The following is a 17,475-nucleotide window of genomic DNA, read 5'->3' on the forward strand; positions in this document are numbered from 1 at the left end:
TGACGGACAGTGTTAGACTCCACTAACCTCGTCACAGCAGCCAGCGGGAACGATGACGAGCTGAGGAGCTTCCCAGCTCTCCGAAACGCTAAACCCCACAGTGCAAGAATACGCAGCTATGTGACTCAGCACCCCGGGGAAAAGGGAAGGGGATAAAATAAGAAAGGTAACTGCCTGGGAAGCGTCTGGGATGCGTTCGATGTCCGGGTAGTGGGAGGGCCCTATAGATGGACGAGAAGAAGGTACACAAGCATCAGCACTTATCTCTCTGGCATCCACTAGCCCCCGTCCCTTCCCTTCCCAAGGCAACCACCCCAGGCACTTACTGGAACTAGGCAGTCCTGCCTAGGAAATACGAGTCCGTATTCACACGTAGAGAACGCGTTCCGTTCTCAACAGGATCAAAGTAAGGGTTCGAATGGAAGTCTGTACTTCCGTGATACCTCAGGCAGAAGCTGCTAGGTTCTGAAGTGAGGCGCAGCCTCGGGCAATCCGGACAGCTGTAGAAGCCCTCGGTTATAGGCACGAGAGTTTGTACCCACAAGGCGGGGGAAGCGGAGCCATGGTGAACTGAGGCTGAAGAAAGCCGTCCTGCCCAAGCAGAAAGTATTCCGGGTAAGTTCTCTCCTTACACCACTGTGCGGGAAGAACAAGAACAAAGCAAAAAGAAATAAAAGGGAACGAGGGTATCCTGCTAGGCAACCTCGGTCACTCTCCTGGAATAGTACTTGCGTGAGTGCCCACCGAGATGCCTTGCAGCCCTCGGGGTCGGATGACAATCGGGACGGAAGTTTCTAACACGGCGCTGAATGGTTCCAGCGGAACCTCGAGGAGTTCAGCGACGGCGTTGTTTTTTCGGAAATCCTGCGCGGGAAGGAAAGCGTCCGCCCTGAATGTCGGCAACGGCGTTGCCTTCGGGAATCCTGCGCGGGAAGGAAAGCGTCCGCTCGGATGAAGTCTGCACGGCGTTGTCTTCGGAAAATCCGGTGCGGGAAGGAAAGCGTCCGCTCCGACGTGGGAAGCTAAACGGATTGTCAAGCACCTTCTTCCAGTGGAGGAGGTGCTTAAGGGGGAGTTTGAATTAGTGTCCGCCAATCAAAACGGCGAAGGAGTGTCCCAGGGTATGCTGGGAGTTGTAGTGCCACGGGTCTCAGTCATTCTCTCTCGTGCTTTCATACCCTAGGGGGGCGCTGAGGTGGGTACTCCCTGTGATACGGGTTTGGAGATGGGGAATCGTGACATCCATAGCGTGGGTACGGTCTGTACCACTATAGTAGTGGTGCCGTAGGAGTACGCGTGGTACGGACCGTACACACGCTCACAGAGCGGTTGTACGGTCCGTATAACGCATACCCCTACGTCACCAGTACAATAGTGATACGAACCGTACCCACACATCCATAGCGTGGGTACTGTCCGTACCACTATAGTAGTGGTGCCGTAGGAGTACACGTGGTACGGACCGTACACACGCTCTCAGAGCGGTTGTACGGTCCGTATCACGCATACCACTACGTCATCAGTACAATAGTGATACGCACCATACCCACACATCAATAGCGTTGGTACGGTCCGTATCACTATAATAGTGGTGCCGTAGGAGTACGCGTGGTACGGCTTGTACACAGGCTCTCAGAGCAGGTGTACGGTCCGTATCATGCGTACCCCTATGGCACCAGTACAATAGTAATACGCACTGTACCCACACATCCATAGAGTGGGTACGGTCCATATCACTATTGTAGTGGTGACGTAGGAGCACGCGTGGTAATGACCGTACACACACTATCAGAGCGTATCACTATAGTAGTTGTGCTGTAGGAGTACGCGTGGTACGTGCTGTACACACGCTATCAGAGCGGGTGTACGGTCCGTACCAAGCATACTCCTACGGCACCACTACAATTGTGATACGGACCGTACACACGCTCTCAGAGCGTGTGTACGGCCCATAGCACTATTGGATTGGGGCCTTAGGGGTACGCGTGGTACGGTCCGTACACACCCTCTGAATACGGGGGTACGGTCTGTATCACACGTACCACTACGGCACCAGTACACTTGTGATACAAGGCGTACACACGACACAAATGGTGTTGTAAGGCCTGGTGCAGCATATCACCATTATATTGGTGTGTGTGGAGGGCAAGGAGAGCAGTGTACAGCACCAAGGGGGTGGGTGGGTGGCTGCATAGGATTCCCAGCAGTGGACAGAGACATGGGGGTGGGTGCATATCACAACCAGCAGTTGACAGACATATATGGGTGGGTGCCGAGGACTCCCAGCAGTGGACAGACATATATGGGTGGTTGCAGAGGACTCCCAGCAGTGGACAGTCATATGTGGGTGGGTGCAGAGGACTAACAGCAGTGCACTGCAATATGATGGGTGGGTGCAGAGGACTCCCAGCAGTGGACAGACATATGAGGGGTGGCTGCAGAGGACTCCCATCAGTGGACAGACATAGGAGGGGTGGGTGCAGAGGACTCCCAGCAGTGGCATGCAATATGAGGGGTGGGTGCAGAGGACTCCCAGCAGTAGACAGACATATGAGGGGTGGGTGCAGAGGCCTCCCAGCAGTGGCCTGCAATATGAGGGGTGGGTGCAGAGGACTCCCAGCAGTGGACATAGACATGGGGGTGGGTGCAGAGGACTCCCAGCACTGGCCTGCAATATGAGGGGTGAGTGCAGAGGACTCCCAGCAGTGGACAGACATATGTGGGTGGGTGCAGACGACTCCCAGCAGTGGACTGCAATATGAGGGGTGGGTGCAGAGGACTCCCAGCAGTGGCCTGCAATATGAGGGGTGGGTGCAGAGGAGTCCCAGCAGTGGACTCCAATATGAGGGGTGGGTGCAGAGGACTCCCAGCAGTGGAGTGCAATATGAGGGGTGGGTGCAGAGGACTCCCAGCAGTGGACAGACATATGAGGGGTGGGTGCAGAGGACTCACAACAGTGGACAGACATATGTGGGTGGGTGCAGAGGACTCCCAGCAGTGGACAGACATATGAGGGGTGGGTGCAGAGGACTCCCAGTGGTGGACTGCAATATAAGGGGTGGGTGCAGAGGACTCCCAGCAGTGGACAGACATATGAGGGGTGGCTGCAGAGGACTCCCAGCAGTGGACAGACATATGTGGGTGGATGCAGAGGACTCCCAGCAGTGGACATAGACATGGGGGTGTCTACATCATTAGCATATGCCCACGACTCCATGAGTGTATGTACGCATCCCTGAGTTTTAACTATGATGATAGTGCCATAAAAACACATCACTGACAGCAGTGTCCCACTAGTAAACACACTGAGGGGGGGACCAGGAGCAAGGGTTAAAGAGTAGGTCCTGTACCAACGCTCCTAAGTTAACTACTTAAACAAAAAGGTAACAGTTCCTAAGGGTGGCAGTACCAATAAGGTATCTTGCCTGAAGGGTGGAGAGGGAGCAAAAGAGAAGGTTCGTGGTGGTGTCTATGGTGTAGGCCAGATACTCCTGGGCGGTGTTCAAGGTGCCCTCACACACCCTTGCGGGTGCAAAGCATCATCATCGGGCGTTGCTCCTCGTGGGGGTGGCGCTGCAGTCCCTCACGGGCCCTTCAAGAGGGCTCTCTGTCGGAGATCTTTTGTTGGAGTAGCCGTAGTTGTGCGTGCGGGTGTGTGGGTATAGTGGGTGAGGTGGTGAAACTAAAAAGACCCTAAGGTACCCCAAACGGTTTATTAGTGAGTCCGTAGGGTCTGGATAAAATCTAACGGGGAGTGGTGCCAAATTAGCACTCCAAAGAGTAAGGGAAAGGATAGATAATCCTACTGCTCTCAACCCGTGTGTGAATTGTTAGAGTGAGAGTGAGGACGTGGAGTGGGTGGTCAACATGTTTCGCGCTGCCCTTGGTCCCTAACGGATCCTTAGCGCTTCGTCAGGACCTAAAGTGAAGGATAGTTGAAAAATGGGGAAAGAGGGAGTATACTATAATCCCATCTTGAAGGGGAGCACGTATTATTCGTGTCCCTGACAGCGAACCTGAGGGGAGGGGGGGAGACAAAAGAGGCAAAAAAATGAGAAGGTCAACGTTATATCCAAGGTAGGGTACAAGTCACTAGAGTGGAGTGCGGACAGGTTCGTCAGCATGCTCAAGTGAAGGTGTCAGTGCACAGGGGTGGAACAGCCCTGCCCTTGTGAGAGCAAGGGCGAGTATGACTCATAGCTCTATGGAATGCAATGGAAAAGTGATCATGCACGTCTGTGCAAGGCACGTCGAAAGCACGGAGTGCGGGGCTTAACGGTGCTATGATCAATATAGTGGGTGGTGACCACTGGCAGGAAGGTCTCCTGACGTCGTGGCGTGAGGTGGAAATGGCAATGAAGAGGTAGAGAGAGCTATCTAGCGAAGTTGGGTAAGTGAGGGGTATAAAGTGCCGTCAAGGTGGTGATGCACATATCAATGATGGAAAGCGAGGTACGTAGGTGGCAGGAGCTGCGAGGCTAAGAATGCAAAGATAATGTATCGAGGCCAGCGGCACATAAGTCTTAGCCGATTGACTGTGCAGGACAGTCATGCGGAATCCTGTGCTGCGTGAAAGAACATAATCATGCTGCAGGGACGTGAAGGTGACAATCATAAAATACTACTAAACACGTAGACTAGGTAGAGGACCGAAGGGACCTACCCGCATTTGTCTGGGTCCAAGCTGTGCCGGGTGAAGATCAACTGGGACAAGGGCTACAGCTGGGAGGAGATACCATGCAAAAGGGCGATGTTAATGTCAGCATTGAAAATCAATGAGGAAAACAAGTCTAGAGCAGACAGCTGACAACTAAAAGGCGGTCCGTGAATATGGTATCTCAAACTTAAAGCAAATCTAAGTTCTAAGGTGCAGACAAAAAAAGTTAGCGAGTCAGATACCTTAAGTCAATTGCAAAAATACTGAACAGACCATAGCGGTAAAAATCCCGCCGATACTTACACGAGCCCCAGGTAAACTGTTCTGAAAACCTACGGTGCCTCCAGGATCGCCGGTAAATGGGATGGGGTGGAGGCTCAATATTTAACTGGAGTTGATTGGATGTTCGCAATGACGAGATGTGAGTCAGGTGTAGGTGTAGTGGAAACTAAGGAGGGTCTAAACGCTGGGGTCACTGATGGTAACGGCCATGATGGAAAGGTCTGTCTCATAGTAGAGACTCACAAGGTTCTGAAGAGTCGAGTATACGTGTGTATGACTCAAAAAAACACATATGCCTTCAGGGGACAACACAGGTGAATGTTGTAGCAGAGGCTGTGTGTCGGACCCATCTGCGTCGTAGTTGTTGTCGCCACCAGACAGGTCCTCTGACTGACTTCCCTCGCCCTCTGTGCCACTGGCTCCCAATGACTCGCCAGCACTGGTGGCACTGGTGCTGGGTCCCTCCTCAAGGTCCGTGCATGTGTCTCCCTCGGTTTCCGTTGATGATGCTGTGGGCAAGGTGAACATACAGAAAAACATCAGTCACCTGTATACATCTGACACATGAGTACCAAAAAAATAGGTCACAGTGCATATCAGGCAATGCTTCATGAGTAACAGCTAGATTACTCCGCACATATGTAAGGCCTGTACTCCCCAGTTGGTAGACCCACCATGCCACTTGGACACAAGGAAAAATAGGACACACCAGCCCAAAACTAGACTGAGAAATATACTGAGAAGCTAGTGATTGTGAACAGGTGAGCACAGCAATACAATGAGGTCATGCCACCTCTTGTTTACCCTGAAAGAAACAGGAGTGGTGTACCCAAGGCAAACTAACACACCTCAATACAAAAGGTTTCCCCACACTCAGAGCCTTGTAAGTAATTTTGAACAGTAACCCAAAAAACTTTAGTCCCTTGGGGATAACAATACTTCACACAATCGACATGTTAATAATGTGGGAATGTGGCATTTTGTGAACAGAACACACATGTGCCTGTATAAAAGATGTCTCCAAAGGAGGTGCTCACAAAACTACATTTACCCAGTCATTGAAGAAGCTGGCAGCCTTATCTACAGGACCCACTGTCCAAAAGAAATGGTGTTGCAGAAAGTACATATATATGGGCACACGGAGGTCTTGATGACTTGACACTCGTAAGTTGGTTTCAACAACAACAAAGCACTTACCCAAATTCCACAACACTCTGGGAACATGTATATGTATAATCTGCAAAACAGTCTTATGAGAACAATGGCTTCTTTTAAAAAGTGCCAGCGTGTTCCATGAAAGTGTAACAGTGGTTTGTTGTGCACTTTCTTGGGAGACATCTGTCATGCATGCACATTATTGTTCTTCACACAAAAACATCAAACTAAAGCATTTAAAACTGGAAGACATGTTGACAAGTGTAGTGAGTGCCAAGGTACAAGACTCTTTTGACTAACAACTTTAATTATGCCAGTTGTCACATGGCCATCCGTTCCCTGATGACACAGTTGGCAACACATCTGACCCACTGCCTGTCATGTGGAGTGGCACACATGTCCAAACACAGGACAATGCATAAGCTGAGGGGCCTGCAATTGTGTTGTAAAAAGGCACACATCTGAGGAGACACCCTCATGGCAAGCCAGAATGTCCACACAGATGTCAGCATACAAAGACAAAACTACGTAGCATCTGGACCACACACTGGTGCCAAAAATGTGTGAGCAGGAATCATGTATTTAAAGTATTGACACATGCTGCAACGCACAAACATTAAACCCTGCACATCATGACTGGGTCACTGCACGTTGAGTCTCTGTCAAGCCAATTATTGCACACAGGTCAGACCTGGCAAGGAGACATAAGGTTTGGCCATGTAGGCCTCGCCCGGACAAACCACCCATACCTGAGACAATGTGATTGAGACAGATCAAGAAATGACACCTCTTAATCAGTGTTTTCTAAAATGTGCTGCAATATTTCCCAAATGTACTCTACATCACCTCGTGAGGCTGCCAACACATATATGTGACAAACAACCATCAACAGATAGTTGTGAATAGACACACAGGCACTGCCCAGTGTCAGTATGCACAAGACAAATGGGGTCTCCCTGTCCAGTGGACACATGTAGCACACTTTGGATAAATACAAATGAGGCCAGGGAACAATGCCACAGAGGCAAACCAATGCTGAACACACAGAGAATGAGCACAGTGTTGGATGATACACATGATTACGAGGCAAGGGTGTCTAAAGGGACTGTAGTGGGCACACTGCTCCTTGTGCGTGGAATGATCTGACTGTAACATGAGCAACCATCCTGGCACTATGCATATCTCCCACTCATACACATCATGTCTGAGGCCACAACATCGGTCATGCATGCTGCAAGTGTGTTCATTTGAAACCTCACACTCCTATGGTGAGACTCATCATCAGTGCCAACAAATATGGACCCCAAAGTGAGTGAAGAGGACAGGGCACAATCAAGATACCAACACATCTCACAGACCACCCTCCCACATGATGCAGAAAGCAATGTGCACTTGGATTAACTGGCAGCCTACATGCCCATTTGCAATAGCGATTACACACAGACCAGGGGACACAAGTCAAGGAGGGGAAGGGATGAATAAGAGCACCGTTTGCCTTTGGGGAACAGAATATGCACTGCACATATACACCCTGGCAGTGTATCCAGGCGACAGAGCACCTTCAAGAGCTGGTGACACACAACACCACAAACACACATGTACCTACCCCCTCCTTGCTGCTGTCTCTCCTGGAACTGCTTATCCAGGTCAGGGAAGACCACCGCCAGGACACGCTTCATGTGGGGGGTCAGGCGTCGGCGCCCGCCGTGTGGGCGTGGAGGTGATAGGTCCAGCTGGACCCGGGCGATCCGCCGGGTCCAGCACCAGATGTCCTGCCAGCGTTTGCGGACTTGGGCTAGGCCCCGACTGCGATCCCCGTCTATCCTCATGGCCCTGACGATCCTCTTCCAGATGACCCCCTTCTCGTAGGCAGTTACCCATGAGGATGACAAAGTGAGACAACATCACTACACATGCTACATGTCACAGAGACACACATTTGTACATCTTTGATATGTTGGACAGGGCATAGGATGCTGCCAAGGAATTGATTCTTTCTCATATGTCCATTGGCCTCTGTGGAATCCCCAATGCACTACATGCCATTGAAAGTACACAGGTGGCAGGAGGGGTGTGACACACTCCCTGATTATGGCACACACTGTGCATCACATGCAACACCAGGCTGATGTACAGCACCTCTAAGCTGTTACATGCCCTAGGCCACTGACGCAACCTCAGCAGAGTACACAGACACACACAGGCACAGATCAATCACCTGTCATTGGCAACAGCGGATCCAAACCTCACTCTGCACATGTGTCACTTGCCTGTCGGATGTCACAGGTGTCGGGCTACCTCATCAAGTCAGACACACAGCACGGCTTACTTCTCACATCAGATGGGTAGAGCTGTTGCCTCCTCCATGCAGCTGTGGTGCAACACTTCACATACACACTCACCCACATGACAAGGAACATTCCCACACATCAATGTCCATGGGGCGTACACATCACTTGGACACTCTCACCACAGCTCCACTCAACTCACACACATCTGTGGGTACAGTCACCTGTCACACCGGGAGGACCACTGAATCAACTCAGGACAATAGACAAAAAATGCACCAAAGGATTTGCCAGGCTGAATGTGTCATGCACTATGCAGTGAATGTGACAGTAAGCACAATGCAAGTGAGGAGTGCACACAGGAACTACATCATGCTCAGCATGAGAGACATAATCATTTCCCCCCCTGGGACCCACTCTAAACAACATTGCATGTCTGTCACACCTGGACACAATGCCAGAAGTGACAGTCACAAAAAAGGTGCACAGGCAAAGGTAGTGGAGTCAGCACTCACCTGTTCCTCTGGTCTCCCATACATGCTGGGGTACTGTGGGAGGAGCACATCCAGCAGGGCCTCATTCTCCTTCTGGGTGAATGGCTGTGCCCTCTCCACAGTCATTGACATGGTGCCAGAGGAAACACAGACAGCAGCAGTGTGGTCGACAGGAAAGTTGTGCAGGCAAGTGTCCTCTCATGGGTTCTGCCTGACTTATATCTGTCTTGCTGGGGGCTTTCATTTACAGGAGTACAGAGTGATTGGTCAGACTCATTTGCATCCTATGTATCCTCCAATCCCTTTAAACATACACCAATGACACGCTTTTGCATTGTTCAAAATTTGAGCATCATAGCAAGGCAAACACCACTTTGCAACATTGTAATTTTTGGCCCAACTGACTTTTCCAGCCCACATGATGTGCACATTGCAACTGAAATCTCGGTATCCATGACAACCAGCATGCATTTTGGGCCTAATACTTGTCCACTTTGTAGTTTTTGAGTCAAAAACACAAGTACGGTGTGTTTCACACGTACCCGTACACATACGGCACCACTCCAATAGTGATACGAACCGTACACACGTTCTCAGAGCGTGTGTACGCTCCGTACCACTATAGTAGTGGTGCCGTAGGAGTACGTGTGTGTGTACGGAGCGTACACACACGCGTACTCCTACGGCACCACTCCTATAGTGATACAGACCGTACCCACGACGTGCGTACGGTCCGTACCACGCATACTCCTACGGCACCACTACAACAGTGATACAGACCGTACATACGTTCTCAGAGTGTGTGTACGGTCCATACCACTATAGTAGTGGTGCCGTAGGAGTATGCGTGTGTGTATGGAGCATACACACACACATACTCCTACGGCACCACTCCTATAGTGATACGGACCGTACCCACGACGTGAGTACGGTCCGTACCACACATACTCCTATGGCACCACTACTACAGTGATACGGACTGTACACATGCTCTCAGAGTGTGTGTACGGTCCGTACCACTATAGTAGTGGTGCCCTAGGAGTACACGTGTGTGTACGGAGCATACACACACGCGTACTCCTACGGCACCACTCCTATAGTGATACGGACCGTACCCACGATGTGTGTATGGCCCGTACCACACGTACTCCTACGGCACCACTACTACAGTGATATGGACCGTACACACGCTCTCAAAGCGTGTGTACGGTCCGTACCACTATAGTAGTGGTGCCATAGGAGTACGCGTGTGTGTATGGAGCGTACACACACGCGTACTCCTATGGCACCACTCCTATAGTGATACGGACCATACACACGCTCTGTGAGCGTGTGTACGGTGCGTTTCACATGCTTACACTGGTGATAGGAGGCGCACACGAAAGGAATGGAGGTCTCAGACTCGCACAAGGCTGTACATCAAGTCATTGTCATTGCAGACTTTCGTGTGCAGGGCCTAGAATGTCTTCTCATGTAGTGTGATGTGTTGTGTGATGACCTGTGTACACATTTCATGTGTGATGGGGCACTATGAGGCACACTTCCCCTTCACACTTTGCACATGTGTGCCTGTAGTCCAAACGTGTCAAGCACTACATCACTGGCATGGCACAGTCACCACCACCCGCAACTGTCCCCTGATGCTATGGACAGGGACACTACCAACTGACATTTAACGATCAGCGTGCCCCGATGTGACTATTTCATGTGTGTGTCATGTGTTCCCATGAGCTTGCTGTTAGTGTTCCGTCAACTACATCTGCTGTTGCTGCATCCAACATGTGTCTGTGTGGAGAAAGGCATGGCACACATCTGTGCACACCATGCCACATGTGGATTCCCACGTAAGCAGGGTCTGTATGCATCGAACATGACATTTTCACATGAGGACATATCTGCGTCGTCTCAATGTCTGTGGTTTCTGTTTTCACGTGTACCCCTTCATTGCAATGTGTTTGATCTGTACATTTGACATTTCATGTGACCTGTGCATTTAGCTTGCCGTCAGCTGTCTGTATGAGATGACATCCTTTAAATGCAGCTATGTGGATGTATGTCACTCCTGTGATGTCTCTTGCTGTTCACTCAGACTGGCCCCCAGGTCGTTTCCGGGCATGTCATGTAGACTTGCCAATCAACGGATGTATCTTGCTTTTTGTAGGAGTATCACCAAGCTGGCATACGTGTCCTGGATGTATTGCACAGACCAGACTCTGTTTTCATCTGATGTGTAGTAGCAGTTTCGCATGTGCTATGTTCATTGACATTGATGATGTCATGATCAAAATCTTCCTTATTCAATTCCATTTTCTGCAGGGCACCGCCTGTCCCCCGACCAATGCCAGACTTGGGTGCCATGAGGGAACGTGACTGCATCCGACGTTACAGATTCACACAACAGTTGATTGAGGACTTGACCGATAAGCTGGCACCACACCTCCAACCGCGACACAGGTATCCTACTGCGCTGACTCCCAAGATGAAGGTGATGGCAGCCCTACATTTTTTTTGCCACCAGTACGTTTCAATTCACCATAGCTGATGTGGGTGGCATGTCCCAGACAGTGTTCAGCCGTGTCCTGCGTGATGTTTTGGCAGCCATGTTGGAGCACCTTGATGAATTAATCCATTTCCCTACTCCTGAGGAGTTGACAGGTGTCAAGGGTGATTTCTATGCCCTGGGAGGGATGCCTCATGTCATTGGGTCCATTGATGGGACACATGTAGCTTTGGTACCACCACAGGCACAGGAGGTAGCCTATCGCAACCGTAAACATTACCACTCTATTAATGCCCATGTGGTGTGTCTTGCTAACATGCTGATTTCCCATGTCTGTGCATGGTTTCCAGGGTCAGGACACGATGCCTACATCATGAGGCGTAGCAGGGTGCCACAAATGATGCTGCGGCTGCACAATGAACGAGCATGTCTTGTTGGTGGGTATACTCTGCTGCGTTATCTTTGGCTCTTATGGCATCTCCTGACCCACTTCTTTACATGATGTTTCCATGTAGGTGACTCTGGATATCCCAACATGCCAAATCTGATGACACCTCTCCGCAACCCAAGATCAGCTGCAGATCACCGGTACAACAATGCACACGGGCAGACCAGGCGAGTGATTGAGAGAACGTTTGGTCTCCTGAAGAGCCGATTCCGGTGCCTTCACAAGACAGGCGGGTCCCTCCCATATGCACCGGTGAAGGTCTGCAATATCTTCCTCCTGTGCTGCATGCTGCACAACATGGCAGTGAAGAAGGCAGTGCCACTCATCCTGGATCCGGATGAGCAGGAGCATCCACCCGTGGAGGATGAAGGGCTTGGTCAGGAGGCAAGTGACGAGGAGGAGGAGGAGGATATCCGGAGTCAGCTCATATGCAAATTCTTCTCATAATGTTGAGTCACTGGGTCTGAGGGTGCACGCTTGTATCCTTGGGTGGCATGTGTTGCAATGTGTGTGTCCAGCTGACTGTATGCTAAGTGACTTAGATGTGTCTTCTGATATGTCACTCGAGTGAGGATGTCATTCCACACATTTTCGCAGAGACACTTTCTTTTCAATTAGCATGGGGACAACATTGTTCATGTTTAGTAACTGACATGTATGCGTCGAAAAATCTTGTCCTCCTGCTATTCCTCATGAGTATTGCAATGTGTGGTGAATCAGAGTTCCATGCACGGACACAAGGAAATGTCATTTTGGGTAAGGATTGAAACAAGGCTTTTTTTGGGTGGTACGTGTTTGGAATGGGTGGGGACTGCTCCTGTGCATGTTGTGTTCACATGCATACATGTCGACTCACCATGGGGCACATAACATGTAGCATGACTCCCATGAATTGATAGTCACCCTTCCTGACAGTCATCTGTAATGGGTTTTGGATTCAGGTGAAGGCATCAATGTGTGTAAAAATTCCCTCTGAAACCTACAGGATGCTACGGGTGGACATAGTGTGGGACATCCCCATAACAGGCTCAATGGTGAATTGCACCCGCTCTGTGTGCAGCAGGAGGTGCTTTGCTCATCCCCTTAACTTGTGTGCCAGTTCATTTGGATTTACAACAACAGTGTTGTGAAGGGGGTGTCCAGCGTAGGTCCCACATGTTCAGTCAATTGACCCTTGAGTCTGTTCACATAGATGCATTTACCTTAGTGTGAGTTTGAGTAATAAAGGTGTAGCTGTTGTGACTCATCAGGGCTGTACGGAAGTAAATGTATATGTCAAAAGGACCTCACGATTCCAGGGTCCGCACCCTGGAATCGCGAGCTGATCCCTTACCCGAGACCGCTCTTCAACCGATCCTGCTATTTTAGCGTTATCCGTGCGATCCCAGTTCCCGCCGTTTCCTCAGCGGGTCCTTCTCCTCGAGTGACTTCGTACTGAGGTCCTTTTGACATATACATTTACTTCCGTACAGCCCTGATGAGTCACAACAGCTACACGTTGTGACAAAACACGTGTCGGCTGATCAATTTCTTTTGTATATTGAACTGAAACTTTTCATTAAAAGGAATCTTGCACGCAACACGCCTGATGTCGACCGGTGTTTATCCATTATTAAGAATCTATCTGACTCCTTCTGGCATTTATTGAATACATACAGAACCAGCTAATTATCCACACGTGTGCACAGGATCTCATTTTCAGTTTTTGTTGTAGGTCTTGACCTACGCATTGCAGGGGTAATTTCATTGGGTTTGTCCCCCCTGACCTAGTGGCACCGGACACCTTGTTCACTTGACTAAACCACGTACACGCTTGAGCGCCAAGCTTCCTCCAAACAATCAAACCCTTACCACTGTCAACACATTGGCATCCACGTTTCTGACAAGCAACACACTGCCACACACCCCACTACCAAAGATGCTTGATGTAAGTCAACACAGACATGCTGTGTGGGACACTGGAACCAACACCACCGCCACACCCTGCAATCTCACACACTGGATCAGCAACTGATCCAAAAATCTAGCCACGTTGATGGACTTTCCTGTGACGCACATCAAGAATTACACCACCTGGGACCAGGCACAGCGAGTGGACTCATACACGTCTAGCAGGACTATTGTGCACAGCTTGCAACACAAATAACCATCAGTGGCCAAACCAGCCGGGAAAACGGCACACACAGCCATCACCATATCATCAGCAAGGACAATTGGAGATCCTTCAGAAGGTGCCGAGGCAAACACAGCGCACAACATCATGGAGCTCTTCAGCATTGTGAGTGCACTGACATCAGCTCTCCATCCAAAAGACAGCCCACCCTTGCAAGGCTGACCCAATCCCTTTCTACTCTCTACCACTGCAAGCTCATGGACATACACGCAAGCCTTGGCACACAGAGGCAGAACGCACTATTCTACGCGGGAGCAAGCCCCCTCAGGTTTAGCCCTTCCATCATCAAGAGATACAACACCCGGCTCATGTGCAACATCCACTGGGGATCTCCATCAGGCCGCTTCCCACACAACATCTCAACCACATCATTCCCCATCCTTGTAGCCCCCGTCCAGCACGTCATGTATGTATCATTGGAGTTATCCACATTCCATGGTAGATGGAGGCATGCAGTGACCCAGGCCCTTCTTAGACAACGGACGGCAGGAACGCAGGCTCTCAAGGAACCTCACCGTGCTTCCCTAGCCCGCAAATGTCATCAGGAAGACAGGCGACGAGCGACTGACAGACTTCCTCCATGCAAAGAGCTCCAGGCAACCTGCACAAGGCCATCTTCCACTGTAATCACCCCACTGCAAACGTCATCATTACCACCAACAACGGCAACTTTGCCCTGCTCAACAATGGTGAGGCCACCCCCCTTGACCTCTCCATCGTGCTCACACACAGAGACAGTGTGTGAGCACGATGTGCTCACACACTGTCAGCTCATACATCTCCAACACTGGTATCCCGGGTATGGACCCTGATGAAATCACCTAGTAGCTCATCAGCAAGGCCATGGGAGTGGGACTCAAGCCTTAAGCATGTAGTACAGTGGCGTCATCTGGCACATGGCCAAGGGATCATCTCTCAGCGTGTCAATCTTCAATGTGTCCATGCCCCCCTCTCCACCATCACATGTGCACACAACCTCATCATTATCTCGTATGCCATTGACAGCCAGCTGCTCCTCACCCTCACCAAAGACACAGCTATTGCCGGTTCTAACCTTCAAGAAGGCATGAGGTCCGTTGATGAATGGGTGAGCATCAGCCACATGAGGCTGGACTTTGCCAGGACTGAGGTAATAACTGAGGATTGTCCCCTTACAGCTGGGTCAACTCCTTGTGTCCCACCCGCCAGGGCACTGCAACAGCACCCAGTGGCCGCGCACACAAGATGGTGTGCATCCTGGACTCGACACTCACAATTGCCATGCAACTCACCAGCATCTGTACCTCATGCTGCAACACCCTCTGCATGATGCACATTACCCACAGATAGATCCACTCCAAGGCAAGACAGACCGTCCCCCAGGTCCACGACACCAGCTGTGTCAACTACAGCCATGCACCCTACAGAGCAAGTACAGCCAAACTCCCGGCAAACTTGTCCACATCCAGGGTGCATCTGCACACCTCAGCTTCAACATGCCGTGCACCAGCCACATCAACGCCCACCTGAGATAGCAGCAAGGGATCACTGTGTGCTGCAGGATGACCTTCACACTCCTCACATACACTCAGGAGGCAGTCCACAACCCCAGACCCCAAAATCAACCTTGGACGTCGGTCATCCAAGACCCCGTTGGGCCAACTCTATGCATCCAAACTTGCCCTGGCCACCATTCTTCACATCCACCAAACTCCAGCATGAAGGAGATGGTTCTCCCACCTGGCCAAACATACCTGGGACTCCCTCCTCGGGAACCTCCACATGAGCCATGACCTCTGGCCCTTCATCATCCTCTTCCTAATTGGTCTGTCCACACAGTATTGCAAGCCCCCCTCAGCAGCTTGAGGCCATCACGGGTGAGTATTGTGCTCCCAGTCTGTATTGGATGATACATTGTGACCCATGTGTGTCCTGGACCGGACTCAGATCCCAGGGTATGGATGACTGGAGTTAGTTCAACACTCAGGCATAGTTTGACATTTCCCCACACGTATGTTGTTGACACATGCAAAATGACTGCAACATCTAATTAAAGCAATTTAGTTTTATTCTCGGTGGTGTGCTTGTTTTGTTAAAAAAAAATAGGTGCTATACAGTGTGCCTAGAATCCAAAGTTCACACGGGGTGATGGGATCCTTGGCATTTGAAGTCATCAGAGTCCAGACCACAGTGTTGGTCATCATTGGTCAGACTGTGACCAGCAAGTCCATGTGGCAGAGAATGTCAGTGAATGGGGTGCTGCTGTTGTGCATGAAGGCCAGGTGCCAGGCCAGGTGACCTGGGAGATGTGGATGGTCCGCTGCCTCTCACGGTCTTTTCCGTGGACGACCCACCTTCCTCGCGGAACCCTCATATGCAGGCCTTAACGATGCTTGGGACGCTCCTTCGGACGAATCCTCCTCCTCCTCCCTCCCTGTGGCTGGTGGTGGTCTTCGCCTGGTGGCACAGGGAGGGTTGCCCATGTTGTAGGCGATCCGACGGAGTGAACAACTTATGTCCGTTTGCACCGCCAGGAGCTCAGCCAGTCTTGCCTCCATCCGTCCTTGGTGTTGTTGTTGACTGGTGTGTTGCTCTGCCTGCTGGTTTTTCATCTCTGTGAGGGTCTCCACTACCTGACTGATGGCCCTGGTGTCACGCCGGTATGCCTCCATGATGTTGCGTACGTGTGACATACCGGTCCCTTCAGCTGGCTGGTCAGGTTCTCGCCTCCGCCTGCCTCCACTCCCACCACCCCTACCCACCGAGCCTGGCCTGCCGTTGTGGGCACATCAGGTCTACGGGACCCCTGAGGGATGGCAGTTGCGGTGTTGTCTGCCTCCTCCTGGGTGCACGGCAAACCTTGTCCCTCCAGGTCAGACTGGCTCAGTTGTTCAGTGCGGGCAGGGCTCCTGGGTGTCTCCTGGGATGTGGCAGGAATGGGGGTGGTGGTTGGCACAGATGTACATGACGCAGGTGCTGCAGGGGCTTGGACACCAGAGGGTCCAGGTGGGTTGGGGTCATCCACAGAGTGTTGAGAGGCGTCACTGCCGGTGGGATCAGATTCCTCCGGAGCCTGGGACTGTGAGACTATGTTAATGCTGTTTCATGCGACATCCATGTTTCATACACATTCAAGTTGGCACAGTTCCTCCAGGAAGTTGTACGTGCCTAGCATTCCCCTCAATGTTCACTTGTGGATGGGTATGTTGCAGGGGAACGATTGAAATGTTCGCCAGTGTTTGACATGTAGAATTTAGGCTTGGATGCATCTTTGGCTATGGATTGATATTGTTGTGTCACATGTCCATTGTGAGAGTGGGTAAATCCATTTTCTGCCCCGGGGGTGTGTGCTTGTGTAAGGGGTGTGTTTGACAGGGCCTGCTGGTGGGTGTAGTGTGATTTGGCATTGGTTCTCCCAGGTGATGTATCTGTCCCCTCATGGAGCATGCTGCCATGACAGTGAGTGTGAGTTCCTGTGCTAGATATCTGAGCTACCCTC

The sequence above is a fragment of the Triturus cristatus genome, chromosome 6 (assembly GCF_964204655.1).
Source record: "Triturus cristatus chromosome 6, aTriCri1.1, whole genome shotgun sequence".
Taxonomy (NCBI): Eukaryota; Metazoa; Chordata; class Amphibia; order Caudata; family Salamandridae; genus Triturus; species Triturus cristatus.